The following is a 13,688-nucleotide window of genomic DNA, read 5'->3' as shown; positions in this document are numbered from 1 at the left end:
ATAAAAGCGCCCGGAGTGGCTGATTTTCCTGAATCAACAACACTTCAGCACTTAATGGAGTCATTCTTGGCTTGACAGCCTGAGATCATATGACAGCCATTTCTTGGAAATCAGCTGATCGGTTGTGGTCTGGCACTTTGACCTGTTTGGATCAGTGGACAAATTATTTGGAATACTGCGTTCAAGTCTGGTCGTCCTTCAGTAGGAGAAACAGTTTTTTTTTATCTGAAAGGGTTCAGAAAAGATTTACAAGGATGTCGGAGGGCTTGAGCACCAGAGAAAGGCTGGGGCTGTTTTCCCCAGAGCGTCGGAGGCTGAGGGGTGACCTTATAGAGGTTTATAAAATCATGAGGGGGCATGGATAGGGTAAATAGGCAAAGTCTTTCATTCCCCAGGGTAGGGGAGTCAAAAACTAGAGGGCGTAGGTTTAAGGTGAGGGGTGAAAGATTTAAAAGGGACCTAAGGGGCAATTCGTTCACCCAGAAGGCGGGTGAATGAGCTGCCAGAGGAAGTGGTGGAGGCTGCTACATTGACAATATTTAAAAAGCATCTGTTGGGGGAATAAGAAGGGTTTAGAGGAAAATGCACCAGGTGTTGGGTAAAATGGGACTAATTCAGTTCAGGTAAAATGGGACGAGTTCAGCCAAAGGGTCTGTTTCAATGCTGTATGACTCTAAATGGGATTAGATTAATTTGGGATATTTGGTTAGCATGGGCGAGATGGGCCGAAGGGTCTGTTTCTGTGCCGTGTGACTCTAAATGGCATTAGATTAATTTGGGACATGTGGTTTGCATGGACGAGATGGGCCGAAGGGTCTGTTTTCACACTCCGTACTCCCAGCCCTGACAATCGGTTAACCTCGACAGCAGACACGCGAAGGTGCCCTTGGCATCTCTGGTGTGGACCCCCGCCAAGTCGTCACCCCGCGTGCCCTCCAAAAAGGGGCACCCATCGCCAAGGGCAAGCAACCCTCAGGGATCTGTCCCCTCGAGTGGGAGGAGTGGGTGAGCAGGAGCCCAACCAGCGGAGACAAGTCGCACTGAGGCCTTCTGGAATAGCAATGGGCGCACGGATGTGATGAGGTGGAGATCCGCACTGTCGGCCCACCGTCCTTTCCGAGTGAAGACTTCCCTCCCCTGGCCCTTGCTTCCATTGGACGTCGTTAATTCCCAGAAAATTCAGCATGTCCACAAGGGTTTGTTTGGACGCACCATACAGAGTCACAGAGCTGGACAGCACAGAAGCAGACCCTTCGGTCCAACTTATCCATGCTGACCAGATATCCTAACTTCGTCGAGTCCAATCTGCCAGTACTGGGCCCATCTCCCTCTAAACCCTTCCTTATTCATATACCCATCCAGATGCTTCTTAAATGCTGCCATTGTCCCAGCCTCCACCACTTCCTCCGACAGCTCATTCCATACACCTACCACCCTCTGTGTGAAAATGTTGCCCCTCGGGTCCCTTTCCCCTCTCACCCTAAACCTATGCCCCCTCTAGTTCTGGACTCCCCTGCCCCAGGGAAAAGAACTTGCCTATCCACACCCCTAATGGTTTTATAAACCTCTATATAAAAAGGTCGCCCCTTAACCTCCGACACTCCAGGGAAAACAGCCCCAGCCTGTTCAGCCTCTCCAGTACCTTATCTGGGTGCATCACGCTGTGATATGGCAACGACTGTGCGCAGGAGTGCAAGAAATTGCGGAGAGTGGTGAACACAGACCAGTCCATCGCCCAAACCAGCCTCCCATCTATCCAGCCCTGAGGAAGGGTTGATACCCAAGATGTTGACTTCCCCACCTCCTGATGCTGCCTGGCTTGCTGTGTTCTTCCAGCCTCCTGCCTGTGTGTTTTTATTTGTCTATCGATCAGTTCCATTGACATTTCCCACTCAGGAAAGCAGCCAACGTCAAAGACCCCTCCCACCCCAGTTATAACCTCTTCCATCTGCCAGGGAGAAGGTACAAACGTTTGCAACCATGTATGGACAGATTCTGTTAACAGACGGACCTCTCACGTTCTGATCTCTCTCTCTCTGTGGCTGTGACACTGTACCTACACCCTGTCCTGATACCCTGATGCACTTTGTATGATACAGTCTGCAAGAGAGCATGCAAAACATCACTTTTCACTGTATCTCGGTACATGACAACAAGAAATCGATCACTCCAAATCTAAGCCGCGCACACTGTGGGTGCAACATCTCCCTGTTGACTCTGTTCAGGCACTCCCTCCATCCCCCCCCATCAGATCTCACTGTCTCCGCTCCCAGTGAGAAATGTTCCAAATGCATAAATCTCTCCCCATTCCTGAAGTCTCATGTTCCCGGAAGCAATCTTCATCCCTCTCTCTCTCTTTCCCCGATGTATTCTTTCCGATTACCTAGCCCCTACGACTGCACACAACCCACCAGCTAAACATTAACTCTCTCTCTCCCTCTCTCTCTGCATATGCTGCCAGACCTGCAGAGTTTCCCCTGCACTTTATAACCTGTAACATTAACTCTGTTCCTCTCTCTCTCTCTCCAAAGATGCTGCCAGACCTGCAGAGTTTCCCCAGCACTTTATAACCTGTAACATTAACTCTGTTTCTCTCTGTCTCTCTCCACAGATGCTGCCAGACCTGCAGAGTTTCTCCAGCATGTTCTGTTCGATTTCTCGCTTCCAGGGTGAATCTGTGGAATTCTATACCACAGACTGTTGTCGAGGCTGGAGTTCGAAGGGTAATTACCGTGTGGAGGTGCCCGTGTTGATGTGGGGTGGACAAAGTTAACAGTCACACAACACCAGTGCTTCCAAGTAAACCTGTTTTACTATACCCTGGAGTCGTGAGACTTTTTAACCTCAGGATATTCAGGGCTGAGATAGTGAGGGGATGGGGGGGGGGGGTGGAGTTGACGATGATCAGAACATCCGTGATCTCATTCACGGTGGGGTAGGATGGACGCTCTCCTGCACTGTACAGTGTGCTCAGATATTAACCCATTCCAGTGAAACCTGGCAGAACCCTCTCACCCGCTCCCCCCACCCCCCCCCACCCCCCCAACAAGATATCGTCTCCATCCTGAGAAAGCGCTGGGTGGGGGGCAAAGGGCGGAACAGAAACCAGTTAGCTCTCGCAGCTCCCCCCCCCCCATCCATACATAACATATGCTTCCTTCTTTTTCTTAACCAAACCCTCGGTTTCCTCAGTCCTCCAGCATTCCCTACACCTACCAGCCTTTCACCCTGACAGGAATATACTTTATACACTTAATGGGAAGGTCCTGGGGAGTGTTGCTGAACAAAGAGACCTTGGAGTGCAGGTTCATAGCTCCTTGAAAGTGGAGTCGCAGGTAGATAGGATAGTGAAGGCAGCGTTTGGTATGCTTTCCTTTATTGGTCAGAGTATTGAATACAGGAGTTGGGAGGGTCATGTTGCAGCTGTACAGGACATTGGTTAGGACACTGTTGGAATATTGTGTTCAATTCTGGTCTCCTTCCTATTGGAAGGATGTTGTGAAAGTTGAAAGGGTTCAGAAAAGATTTACAAGGATGTTGGAGGATCTGAGCTACAGGGAGAGGCTGAATAGGCTGGGGCTGTTTTCCCTGGAGCGTCGGAGGCTGAGGGGTGACCTTATAGAGGTTTATAAAATTATGAGGGGCATGGATAGGATAAATAGACAAGGTCTTTTCCCTGGGGGTGGGGGAGTCCAGAACTAGAGGGGCATAGGTTTAGGGTGAGAGGGGAAAGGTATAAAAGAGACCTAAGGGGCAACTTTTTTCACACAGAGGGTGGTATGTGTATGGAATGAGCTGCCAGAGGATGTGGTGGAGGCTGGTACAATGACAACATTTAAGAGGCATGTGGATGGGTATTTGAATAGGAAGGGTTTGGAGGGATATGGGCCAGATGCTGGCAGGTGGGACTAGCTTGGGTTGGGATATCTGGTCAGCATGGACGGGTTGGACCGAAGGGTCTGTTTCCGTGCTGTACATCTCTATGACTATGACTCTTAATCCTACTAAGATTTGCTTTCCCAAAATGCAGCACCTCGCATTTATCTAAGTTAAACTCCATCGGCCAATCCTCAGCCCATATCTGAGGTAACCTTCTTCGCTGTCCACTACGCCTCCAATTTTGGTGTCATCTGCAAACTTACTAACTGTACCTCTGAAGCTCACATCCTAATCATTTATATAAATGATGAAAAGTAGAGGGCCCAGCACCGATCCTTGTGGCACTCCACTGGTCACAGGCCTCCAGTCTGAAAAACAACCCTCCACCACCACCCTCTGTCTCCTACCTTCAAGCCAACTGGAACCAGTCACCGACGTGAGTAGGTAACCTTTCCTGACTCCCTCCCCAGGGCCATTGAAGTACTTTTTTGTGAGGAACAGTCCTAAAGTACAGAGCGTGGGACTGCCAGTGAATGCACAGCAAGATCCCACTGTCCCGCTATTCCAGTCAATGAGGAGAGCGGCCATATTGTTTGTAATGGCCATATTCGAAGGGTCAACACAAGTCCCAGGGCTCTGAGGGGAATGCCAAACTGTCCACTCCAACCCACCTCAGCTGAACTCTCTCCCTGGGATTATTCACATCCACCTGATAGCCCACTCCCTCGGCGCTGAACCTCTGACAGTGCCCATTCCCTTGGCACTGACCCTCCAACAGTGCTCACTCCCTCAGCGCTGACCCTCCCAAAGCGCCTGCTCCCTCAGCGCTGACCCTCCCACAGCACCCACTCCCTCGCCGCTGACCCTCCCACAGCACCCACTCCCTCAGCGCTGACCCTCCCAAAGCGCCCGCTCCTCAGCACTGACCATCCCACAGCACCCACTCCCTCAGCACTGACCCTCCCACAGCACCCACTCCCTCAGTGCTGACCCTCCCAAAGCGCCCGCTCCTCAGCACTGACCATCCCACAGCACCCGCTCCTCAGCACTGACCTTCTGACAGTGCCCACTCCCTCAGCACTGACCCTCCCACAGTGCCCACTCCCTTGGCGCTGACCCTCCCACAGCGCTCACTCCCTCAGCACTGACCCTCCCAAAGCGCCCGCTCCCTCAGCACTGACCCTCCCAAAGCGCCCACTCCCTCAGCACTGACCCTCCCACAGCGCTCACGTCCCTCAGCACTGACCCTACCACAGCGCCCACTCCCTCAGCACTGACCCTCCCACAGCGCTCACTCCCTCAGCACTGACCCTCCCACAGCGCTCACTCCCTCAGCACTGACCCTCCCAAAGCGCCCACTCCCTCAGCACTGACCCTCCCACAGCGCTTACTCCCTCAGCACTGACCCTCCCACAGTGCCCACTCCCTCAGCACTGACCCTGCGACAGCACCCACTCCCTCAGCACTGACCCTCCGACAGCGCCCGCTCCCTCAGCACTGATCCTCCGACAGCGCCCGCTCCCTCAGCACTGACCCTCCGACACAGCCTGCTCCCTCAGCACTGACCCTCCGACAGCGCCCGCTCCCTCAGCACTGACCCTCCGACAGCGCCCGCTCCCTCAGCACTGACCCTCCAACAGCGCCCACTCCCTCAGCACTGACCCTCCCAAAGCGCCCACTCCCTCAGCACTGACCCTCCCAAAGCGCCCACTCCCTCAGCACTGACCCTCCCAAAGCGCCCACTCCCTCAGCACTGACCCTCCCAAAGCGCCCACTCCTCACCGCTGACCCTCCAACAGCACCCGCTCCCTCAGGACTGACCCATCAATAGTGCCCACTCCCTCAGCGCTGACCCTCCGACAGTGCGACGCTCACCAAATAAGTGAGTGAGTCGGGGGTCAGTCGAGTGAGCGTATGGGGGTTGGAGCAGGGCGCAGTTGATGACGAATATGTCGGATTAAGCCGGGCGGAATCCCGACGGCAGACTGTAGCTGTGAAAGTAAAGCTGCACCAGTTTGTATACTGGTCTCAGATACCCTGGCGTTACTGGTGCTTGTCCTTCTGGTTTCTCACTGTGGTCTGATTCATGAATCTCACTCCTGACTAAGTGCCCCCTGTCTCTTCCCAGCTCCACATTGATCAGTAGTTGCTTTCAGCTTCTTCACCCAAAGCAGGAGTTGGAATAAAAGATTTTATTGCTTAGCTTGATCATCATATTTAAATAAGTTCTCAGTTAAGAGAGCATATTTGTGCATGTATAGCTAAGGGGTTGGGACATCACGTCTGAATGGGACATTGGTGAGGCCACTTTTGGAACACTGCGTGCAATTCTGGTCTCCCTGCTACAGGAAGGATGTTGTGAAACCCTGTAAGGGTTCAGAAAATATATTGGAGGGTTTGAGCAACAGGGAGATTATGAATAGGCTGGGGCTGCAGTGTCAGAGGCTGAGGGGTGACCTTAAAGAGGTTTATAAAACCATGAGGGGCATGGATAGGGTAAATAGACAAGGGGGGGTGGGGGAGTCCAGAACTAGAGGGTTAGGGTGAGAGGGGAAAGGGACCTGAGGGGCAGCTTTTTCACACAGAGGGTGGTGCGTGTGTGGAATGAGCTGCCAGAGGATGTGGTGGAGGCTGGTACAATGACAGCATTTAAAAGGCATCTGGATGGGGATGTGACTCAGAAGGGTTTGGAGGGAAATGGGCCAAGTGCTGGCAAATGGGACTAGATTAATTTAAGGTATCTGGCCGGCATGGACAAGTTGGGCCGAAGGGTCTGTGTTCTGTGCTGTACGTCTCGAGGTTATTATCCCGGTTTTGGATGGCTTCGGGGAAATCCACAATCACAACGGTGGTCGATCGCGCCTTCACGCCAAGTTAAGCGACTTGAAAATTCCCAGACCATCCCCAAATGATCCAAAGGTGGAGCAAGCCTGCCGGCTGGTGGGCCCGATTCTCCTGCCATGGCCCTGCCTTCCAGCAGTGAATAATTCCCCATTCTGCAGAGGTTTTCACCGGAAAATCGAACCAGGTTATGTATTTGGACGAGAGTTTAGGAGCCAGGAGTATTGGGTTTGCAGACACCACCAAAATTGGTGATTTGGTGGACACAGTAATACGGTTACCTCAAATGACAAAGCGCCCTTGATCGATTGGGTCAATGGGCCTGGGAATTGTGTTATCAGGAGAGACTGGGGACTTTTCTTTCACTGGGGTGTAGGAGACTGAGGGGTGACCTTATGGAGGTTCGTAAAATCATTAAGGTGAGCGGTAGGTGTCTTTTCCCTCGGTTGGGGAGATTACAAGACGAGGTGTCTTAGGACCAGGAGAATGGTTTTAAAAAGAGAATTTGTTTGACACAGACAGTGGTTCGTGTGTGGAATGACCTGCCAGAGGCAGTGGCGGATGTGGGGACGGTTGTAATATTTTCAAAGACATTTGGATTAGGTCACGAACAGGAAAGGTTTGGAGCAGGCAGGTGGGACGGGTTTGGGGTGATGGACGAGTGAACGTTGGGAAGAGAGTGTTCCTGGGGATCCATGGACGGAGGAGGCTGGGAAACAGGCCCCCTGCTGCCCTCTGCTGGTGTCGCCGGTATTACAGCAGATGTTTTGGGATGACCAAAGGGGGCACAGAGAGCAGGGAGGGGGCTGAGTGTGTGAGAGAGAAGAGTCAGGAGTTGGATGGAGGAACCCCAGGAATGGCCACGAGGCACGAAGAGGCCATTCAGCCCCAATCTGTGTGTGTGGCCACTCTCGTCCGCTCACCTCTTCCAACCCATTCGGCACCCCCCCCCCCCCCACCTCTGCCCTTGATGTCTCCAGATGGCAGTCTGGTACTGATTACCTGCTTCCAACACACTGTCACACTGAGGGAGCGGGCACTGTTGGGAGGGTCAACGCTGAGGGAGTGGGCACTGTCGGAGGGTCAGTGCTGAGGGAGCGGGTACTGTCGAAGGATCAGCGCTGAGGGTGTGGGCGCTGGGGGAGGGTCAGTGCTGAGGGAGCGGGCACTGTCGGAGGGTCAGTGCTGAGGGAGCGGGTGCTGTCGGAGGGTCAGTGCTGAGGGTGTGGGCGCTGGGGGAGGGTCAGTGCTGAGGGAGCGGGCACTGTCAGAGGGTCAGTGCTGAGGGAGCGGGCACTGTCGGAGGGTCAGTGCTGAGGGAGTGGGCACTGTCGGAGGGTCAGTGCTGAGGGTGTGGGCGCTGGGGGAGGGTCAGTGCTGAGGGAGCGGGCACTGTCAGAGGGTCAGTGCTGAGGGAGCGGGCACTGTCGGAGGGTCAGTGCTGAGGGAGTGGGCACTGTCGGAGGGTCAGTGCTGAGGGAGCGGGCGCTGTCGGAGAGTCAGTGCTGAGGGTGTGGGCGCTGGGGGAGGGTCAGTGCTGAGGGAGCGGGCACTGTCAGAGGGTCAGTGCTGAAGGAATGGGCACTGTCGGAGGGTCAATGCTGAGGGAGTGGGTGCTGATGGAGGGTCAGTGCTGAGGGAGTGGGTGCTGTCGGAGGGTCAGTGCTGAGGGAGTGGGTGCTGTCAGAGGGTCAGTGCTGAGGGAGCGGGCACTGTCAGAGGGTCAGCGCTAAGGGAGTGGGCGCTGTGGGAGGGTCAGTGCTGAGGGAGTGGGTGCTGTCAGAGGGTCAGTGCTTAGGGAGTGGGTGCTGTCAGATGGTCAGTGCTGAGGGAGAGGCCACTGTCGGAGGGTCAGTTAAATGATGTACACTGGGCCCAAGTAGGAGATATAATCTTGGCTGTAAAAGATCGACCATTTAAGACTGAAATGGGGAAAATATGAGGTGACAGACGAGTGGTAATGTCGTTAGACTATTAACCTGGAGACCAACCTGGGAACCTGGGTTCAAATCCTGCCGTGGCAGATGGTGAACTTTGAATTCAATAAAAAATCCTGGAATTAAGAGTCTAATGCAGACCACGAAGTGATTATTGGAATAACAAGGATCACTGATGTCCTTTAGGGAAGGAATCTGCCTTCCTTACCTGGTCTGGACCTACACGTGACTCCACACCCACAGCGATGTGATTGACTCTTAACTGCCATCATTCCCTCAATGAATAAAATGCTACTCCAAAGAAGGGTAAATATTTCGATCTCTTCTCTGGGGAGGTGTGGCAGCTCCATCAGTAACGTTATTCAAGTCAAAGATCTCTTGATGCTGAAGGTTTGAAGGGATCTTGCCAGTAAAAGGCCTTTCAGGCAGATGGCCATCTTGGATCCAATCTTGGATGGGCTGAATGGCCTCCTCAACCTTCTCCATTGTGTTCAATAGACAATAGGTGCAGGAGTAGGCCATTCTGCCCTTCGAGTCTGCACCACCATTCATTATGATCATGGCTGATCATCCTTAATCAGTATCCTGTTCCTGCCTTATCTCCATAACCCTTGATTCCACTATCCTTGAGAGCTCTATCCAACTCTTTCTTAAATGAATCCAGAGACTGGGCCTCCACTGCCTTCTGGGGCAGAGCCTTCCACACAGCCACCACTCTCTGGGTGAAGAAGTTTCTCCTCATCTCTGTCCTAAATGATCTACCCCGTATTTTTAAGTTGTGTCCTCTGGTTCGGGACTCACCCATCAGCGGAAACATGTTTCCTGCCTCCAGAGTGTCCAATCCTTCAATAATCTTATACGTCTCAATCAGATCCCCTCTCAGCCTTCTAAACTCAAGGGTATACAAGCCCAGTCGCTCCAATCTTTCAACATAAGATAGTCCCGCCATTCCAGGAATTGACCTCGTGAACCTACGCTGCACTCCCCTAATAGCCAGAATGTCTTCCAGGGGCAGAGAAATCTGGTCGCCTTTCCTATCGAGGGTACAGAGGGGCCAATGAGGAGCTACTGAGGAAGGCAGGATACAAGTGAGCTGGCCTCACTGTAGCTTTAATCCCAAGCCCTCGATCCTGGGAAGCAAAAGGAAACATTCCCATTATTTTTCCATAATTGTTTCAGGGCGAACGTTCAGAACGGGCGACAGTTTTCACACAGTCATACAGCACAGAAACAAACCCTTCGGCGCAGCCTCAAACTCAAACTCAACTCGTCCCACACCCACCTGCACCCATATCTCCCCAAACCATTACCAATCATCTTTTAAATATTGTAAGTGTGCCCAGATCCACCCATTTCCTCAGGATATTCATTCCACACACAAACCACTCCCTGTGTAAAAAAAAAATTGTCTTTTTTAAATCTTCCCCCTCTCACCTTAAAGATATGCCCCCTGGGCTTGAAACTCCCAGTCGGGGTGGGGAGGTGGGGGGGGGGAGCTCACCTGCTGTTCACCTGATCAATACCCTTCAGGATTTATGAACCCCGACAAGCTCACCTCCTCAACCTCCAACCTTCCAGTGACACAAGTCCCAGCTTATCCTCATAAATCAAACCCTTTATTCCTGGAAATATCCTGGTAAATCTCTTCTCAGCCCTCTCCAGCTCAATACATATTCCTCTCAGAACAGGGCAGCCAGACCTGGACACAGGTCTCCAGACGAGGCCTCACCAATGTCCCACACAACCTCAACGTGACATCCCCAACTCCTATACTCAAAGGTCTGAGCAGTCCCTGTGTATATTATGGGAATAGCATTCTCTGTGTGTATTACAAAGAGTACCAGGACCTGTGTGTATTGTAAAGAATAGAAGTCCCTGTGTGTATAATAGAGAATAGCAGTCCCTGTGTGTATTATAGAGAATAGCAGTCCCTGTGTGTATAATAGAGAATAGCAGTCCCTGTGTATATTATAGAGAATAGCAGTCCCTGTGTGTATTATAGAGAATAGCAGTCCCTGTGTGTATTGTAGAGAATAGCAGTCCCTGTGTGTATTGTAGAGAATAGCAGTCCGTGTGTGTATTATAGAGAATAGCAGTCCCTGTGTGTATTGTAGAGAATAGCAGTCCCTGTGTGTATTATAGAGAATACCAGTCCCTGTGTGTATTGTAGAGAATAGCAGTCCGTGTGTGTATTGTAGAGAATAGCAGTCCCTGTGTGTATTGTAGAGAATAGCAGCCCCAGTGTGTATTGTAGAGAATAGCAGCCCCTGTGTGTATTGTAGAGAATAGCAGTCCCTGTGTGTATTATAGAGAATACCAGTCCCTGTGTGTATTGTAGAGAATAGCAGTCCCTGTGTGTATTGTAGAGAATAGCAGTCCCTGTGTGTATTGTAGAGAATAGCAGTCCCTGTGTGTATTGTAGAGAATAGCAGTCCCTATGTATATTGTAGAGAATAGCAGCCCCTGTGTGTATTGTAGAGAATAGCAGTCCCTGTGTGTATTATAGAGAATAGCAGCCCCTGTGTGTATTGTAGAGAATACCAGTCCCTGTGTGTATTGTAGAGAATAGCAGTCCCTGTGTGTATTATAGAGAATAGCAGCCCCTGTGTGTATTGTAGAGAATAGCAGTCCCTGTGTATATTGTAGAGAATAGCGGCCCCTGTGTGTATTGTAGAGAATACCAGTCCCTGTGTGTATTGTAGAGAATACCAGTCCCTGTGTGTATTATAGAGAATAGCAGCCCGTGTGTATTGTAGAGAATAGCAGTCCCTATGTATATTGTAGAGAATAGCAGCCCCTGTGTGTATTGTAGAGAATAGCAGTCCCTGTGTGTATTATAGAGAATAGCAGTCCCTGTGTGTATTGTAGAGAATAGCAGTCCCTATGTATATTGTAGAGAATAGCAGCCCCTGTGTGTATTGTAGAGAATAGCAGTCCCTGTGTGTATTATAGAGAATAGCAGCCCCTGTGTGTATTGTAGAGAATACCAGTCCCTGTGTGTATTGTAGAGAATAGCAGCCCCTGTGTGTATTATAGAGAATAGCAGCCCCTGTGTGTATTGTAGAGAATACCAGTCCCTGTGTGTATTGTAGAGAATAGCAGCCCCTGTGTGTATTATAGAGAATAGCAGCCCCTGTGTGTATTGTAGAGAATAGCAGTCCCTGTGTGTATTATAGAGAATAGCAGTCCTTGTGTGTATTGTAGAGAATAGCAGTCCTTGTGTGTATTGTAGAGAATAGCAGTCCCTGTGTGTATTGTAGAGAATAGCAGTCCCTGTGTGTATTATAGAGAATAGCAGTCCCCGTGTGTATTACAGAGACGAGCATTGCCTGAGTAGATTTTAGGATCGAACTGATATTGTATGATTTCAAGGCACCTTGGCGTGGGGAATCAAGTTCCACGACATTCCATGTGAAAAAGCAGTTGTTCCCAACCAGCATCTACCCTGGATGTCCACAGAGTGGAGGCGTTTCCCCATTTTTCTGGACGTGTTCTGTCGTGAGGAGTTGCAGTTTTTGGATGAAAAAATCCCAACCGTATGTAAGCAGGCCAATCTGCCCAATGAATTCACACTGACCCTCCGAAGAGGGGCTCGCCCCGGTACTATTCCTATAACCCCGCATTTCCCATGGACAATTCTCCCTAACCTGCACATCCCTGGACACTATGGGACAATTTAGCATGGCCAATCCACCCTAACCTGTACATCCCTGGGCACTACAGGACAATTTAGCATGGCCAATCCACCCTAACCTGCACATCCCTGGGGCACTATGGGACAATTTAGCATGGCCAATCCACCCTAACCTGCACATCCCTGGGCACTACGGGACAATTTAGCATGGCCAATCCACCCTAACCTGCACATCCCTGGGGCACTATGGGACAATTTAGCATGGCCAATCCACCCTAACCTGCACATCCCTGGGCACTACGGGACAATTTAGCATGGCCAATCCACCCTAACCTGCACATCCCTGGGCACTACGGGACAATTTAGCATGGCCAATCCACCCTAACCTGCACATCCCTGGGCACTATGGGACAATTTAGCATGGCGAATCCACCCTAACCTGCACATCCCTGGGGCACTATGGGACAATTTAGCATGGCCAATCCACCCTAACCTGCACATCCATGGGCACTATGGGACAATTTAGCATGGCTAATCCCACCCTAACCTGCACATCCCTGGGCACCATGGGACAATTTAGCATGGCCAATCCACCCTGACCTGTACATCTTTGGGCTGTGGGAGGAAACCGGAGCACCGGAGGAAGCCCATGAAGACACGGGGGGGGGGGGGGGGGGGAGAACGTGCAAACTTCGCACAGACAGTCGCCCGATGCTGGTATCGAACCTGGGTCCCTGGCGCCGTGAGGTAGCAGCGCTATCCGCTGAGCCAGTGCGAGAAACCAGTTATAAACCTGGAGGAGGTGGCGGTCACTGGGCTAATAATATCGAGGGCCCAGGCTAAATCCCCAGAGCACGGGTTTAATTCCTCCCACAGCTCCAAGTTCATTGAATAAAATTTGGATTTGGAAATCTAGTCTCCTCATCAATTGTGGTAAAGCCAGTTGGGGTGGGGGTGTCACTAATGGGGGGGGGGGGGTGAATATCTGCCGTCCTTACCTCAGTCTGGGCCCCACGTGACTCTTAACACCCTCCTGTTCATGCCACCATCCAGATGCCCGCTAAATGTTGTCACTGGGAGCTGCCCCCTGCAGTTCTCCTGGCAGCTCCTTCCACACACGCGTGCCCTAACCCCCCCACCTTGCCATCACCCCCTCTCTGTCCTGAGTTCACCCGATGAAGGACGTGCCCTCCGAAAGCTTCGGATTGCAAACAGGCCCATTCGGCCGTGGCCTGGCCTTGCGCGGCCTCTGACTTGGTCGGCCCTGCTCCAACCCCGGCACCTCCCCATAACGGAGCAGTCGGGTGGAGAAGGTTTTTGAGGAATGGAGGGGAGGTTGTGGGAGAGGCCGGGGGGGGTTTGGAGGGGAGGGAGGGAGGGAGGGAACGGGGAGTGGT

At 51.9% G+C, this 13,688-nt stretch overlaps 1 long non-coding RNA gene across 1 annotated transcript; it reads left to right on the top strand.

Moving 5' to 3' along the window:
* Nucleotides 1-1,672: 1,672 nt before the first annotated feature.
* Nucleotides 1,673-2,818, top strand: LOC140461126 (uncharacterized). Its single transcript, XR_011954462.1, has 2 exons — nucleotides 1,673-1,962; nucleotides 2,612-2,818. It is a non-coding gene; the product is annotated as an uncharacterized lncRNA (long non-coding RNA).
* The last annotated feature ends 10,870 nt before the right edge of the window (nucleotides 2,819-13,688 follow it).

Source organism: Chiloscyllium punctatum, chromosome 36, assembly GCF_047496795.1.
Source record: "Chiloscyllium punctatum isolate Juve2018m chromosome 36, sChiPun1.3, whole genome shotgun sequence".
In the NCBI taxonomy this organism is placed as follows: domain Eukaryota; kingdom Metazoa; phylum Chordata; class Chondrichthyes; order Orectolobiformes; family Hemiscylliidae; genus Chiloscyllium; species Chiloscyllium punctatum.
The sequence above is the reverse complement of the archived record's forward strand: the minus strand, read 5'-3'. Positions and strand labels throughout refer to the sequence as shown.